General features: G+C 39.2%; 1 long non-coding RNA gene across 1 annotated transcript; it reads right to left on the reverse strand.

Annotated features, from left to right (window-relative positions):
- Positions 1-210: 210 nt before the first annotated feature.
- On the reverse strand, positions 211-2,170 carry LOC120251105. Its single transcript, XR_005533353.1, has 3 exons — positions 2,086-2,170; positions 1,622-1,693; positions 211-348 (listed from the first exon to the last, which is right to left on the reverse strand). It is a non-coding gene; the product is annotated as an uncharacterized LOC120251105 (long non-coding RNA).
- Positions 2,171-3,551: the final 1,381 nt, after the last annotated feature.

Here is a 3,551-nt window from a genome sequence, read left to right on the forward strand (position 1 = left end):
CCCTAGATCACCGTAAGGCTAACCTGTTTCCTGTACAAAACAACTATAACAATAATAAACATTCTAGCAATCCAATATACCCAAATGTTCCTACACAACCCATCACTTTAATTTAAACCATGACAACAACCATTCACTTAGAGAGTATACATCTCATACACAACATAAAGCTAACCAACATATATAAAAGTATCAAAGAAGAAAGATACATATTAATATTAGGGTTGGTAATATCCTAGTGGATCCATCAACTACATGCCAAAATATATAAGCTTCATACACAGCTTAAGAAAATACAAACTACTCTGCCAAGCACTTCACGCTGCTATCCCGCTGCTGTGCTGTCACCTGGGGGAGGGAAAAATAAAGAGGGGATGAGTAACTAGGTTACTCAGTGAGTGGCTAAACATGGAGCTATATCCCATACATAATATATTAAAGTAAAAGGTAAAAAAAAATATATTTCAACTCCTCAAAATATTCAATATACTTTGACTGTCAAGTATAAATTAAGATATAAAATTTACAACAATGAAATGCTCGATAAAACTCTTTTAAATCATCTCAAAATCCATATGAGTAAGAAATCCAAGTTTATACTTTGGCTTAGTAACTCATAATTCAAAAATGTATAAATCATCGATTAAAATAAACAAATATATTTTAAATAGCCTCGAAAACCCTCCCTCGCTAACCGTGGCCGCGGTTAGGTCAGGAGCCACCAAGATGCGCATATCTTGGCGTTGGCCGCTGGGAAGTTCGTGTGGTGACTCCGAACAACCCAACTATATCCAAGTCAGGGCTCTACGCTCCCACCTGAAATGGCATAACCGGTTTGACAGTATTCCACGCCACCTCTAGACAGGTCGGCCCGTGGAAACCATCCACACTCTCACTGCAGTAAGTATTGGGGTTTCCCCCTGTCACCATCAAAACCACCCCGTCAAGAACATGAAGGCCGTAGCCCACCATTTCCATGGATATGTTCAAGACCCCACGGGTGTTTGCATAGCAAAATCCCAAGATTTATAACAACATAAAAAGTGTCCTTATTCAGGACTATATTTACAATTAATGAACAAGAGTCATTAATATGGATAAATATCATTCTGGCCCTTAGGCTTAATATACATACCAAAAGGAAAGCAAAAGTCTAACCATGAGATCACAAATATTCACAAATAATAGTCTCATCCCAAGAGTGAATGACTTGCTCAAAAATAATTCCAATGAAACCAATTTCATCAAGAATATCATACAAAAAAACCTTCTTTGAAAATATAGTTCAAATGTATCATCATCACAATGAAATCATTTTTGGTTTTGCATAAGCTTTTTATGAACATCCCTAACAAAAAAACATCAAGTCCCGTGAAAACACAAAAACTTGAAATCATATATTATAAAAATATAGGGTTTTTCTAGATCACAAATAATATATTGAATCTTTCCAATAATCATGGAAAAAGCCAAATTATAGTTCATCATGATTTCTAAAATCACACTGAAAATATTTCAAGAGTTTTATTGGCAACAAGGAGTTTATCCTTCAGTAAATAAGCAAATTTAGTATTATAAGCATGCATGATTTATAGTCCATAATTTAGTAAATCCCACTCACAAACTTGGCAAGCTAACACCCTCCAAGGTTACTTGTCCGTAATCTCTTTTCCTTTGCTTGAAGCTTCTCCTCCTAGAAGCCGTTAAACAACCAACAAAAAGCAAGATTCAACAACAATTCTACAACCAATTAAAAAAAGGAAAATGTGCTTAAAAATAGGAGTAAATTGCTTCTAGAGTTTTTTCCAAGCACTCTAATAAGAAGATATAACAAGAATGAAACCTTTAAAATCCTCAAAATCAGCAAAAAGAACAAAAGGACTTTAACTTGGTTCGGTGCTACAGTAACCCGAACCTTGAGGTGCAAGATGTTTCTCATTTCCTCACCAAATCATGGTTATACAACCTTAAAATGATTCTAATCTTTAAATCACTTCAATAATTAAGATTTCTCACAAAAATTTCAAAGAATCACAACAAGGATGAGAGGAGAGAAAAGGAGGAAGTTGATGTAGCCTAACTCACCGATAATCTTCTCTATGCCTTAATCGAACTCTTCTTCTTGTAAGGAGATGAGATTTCCACTTCTTCTTTTGTTTGGTGATCAAAGATGAGACGTTTGAAGAGAGAAAAATGAAGAAAATCAGAGGAGAAGGAAGAAGGAGAGAAAAAGAAGTTAGGAATGTCCTAGAAGGTCCAAGAAGGCCGGAATGTCCTAGAAGGTCCAAGAAGGCCAATATATATGCCAAGGCTCGTGAGACAACTTTGAGACCACTTCTGAAATCTTCACGGGCTCCATGCGCCCGCATGGAGGCCGTGAGGCTTTCAGGTTGGTCCAATTCAGCCCAACAAAAATCGAATTTTTACCAGAAACCCTCACGGGCTTCCATGCGCCCGCATGGAAACCGTGAGGCTTTCAGGTTGACCTCCAAAACGACTCTCTCCCACTTTATAAACCTCCCAAAAACCTTAACTAAGTTCCTAACACAAAAGAACACTCAAAATACTTAAACAACAAGTTAAACTCAAGAGGCAAAACATAAGCAAAGTAAAGAAAAAGTCAAACTCCCACATCATGGGTTTGTCACCGAGAGATTGAGGCTAATCTACTCACGAGGTCTCTTCGTCTCAATTATCATCAATGCATCTTTAACTAATCCTAGTTCGGGACTTAATGACAACCCTAGGTGGATTCCTTGTCCAAACACTGCCTTCTCATGCTTGATGCTCCCTTGTTTATTTACATTTGTGTGCTAGTTACCCGGCCATAGATTAGTTAGTTTATTTTATTTTATTTCATTTGTTCTTCATACAAAGAATTGTAGGCTAGATAATAGGTGAAGAGTGAGTCATAATACTTCCTTGGCCCTGTGGAATACTACGACCCCTGTGTCACTCACAGGGTATTACATGGCGATCCCGTACACTTACGGATGATCAATCACGCATGATTGACCCGACACACAGATTCATTCATGCTTTGATTGCTTGATCTATTTGGGACCAGACCGATAGCAAGGGGGTTGTGACTCAAGCCGATATTTATACGATGTATGGCATCTTCGAGTGACGCCTACTCACCTTGGCCACCTTGTCGCCGATGCATTTCTTCTCCAGGGCTTGTATACACGATTGGGAGCTATATTTATTGGGCCCTATGTGAGTAGATTGATCCGTGGCATGGGTTTACTTGAGCAGACGCGAGGCATAACCGTTGTAGCAGGTACAGTACCCCTCGGACCAACCAATATATGGGCGATAGGCTTAGTGATCGCACATGGCCGACCCACACGCCACCAGGCCACTGGTGAGTCTAGTTAGTGACAGACTGAGCACAAAGAGTTAGACGCTGAGGTCGCACCTGCTCCTACCCCCGGCGCTACATCTTTACCTGACTTTGACATAAGACTGAGGGGGATTGATGGCGAGGTTTAGGCTGTGCGTCAGGAGCAGCGTGAGATTTGTGGCCAACTTCAGCAGATCATTAAGGG

Source organism: Dioscorea cayenensis, chromosome 20, assembly GCF_009730915.1.
Source record: "Dioscorea cayenensis subsp. rotundata cultivar TDr96_F1 chromosome 20, TDr96_F1_v2_PseudoChromosome.rev07_lg8_w22 25.fasta, whole genome shotgun sequence".
NCBI classification, from domain to species: domain Eukaryota; kingdom Viridiplantae; phylum Streptophyta; class Magnoliopsida; order Dioscoreales; family Dioscoreaceae; genus Dioscorea; species Dioscorea cayenensis.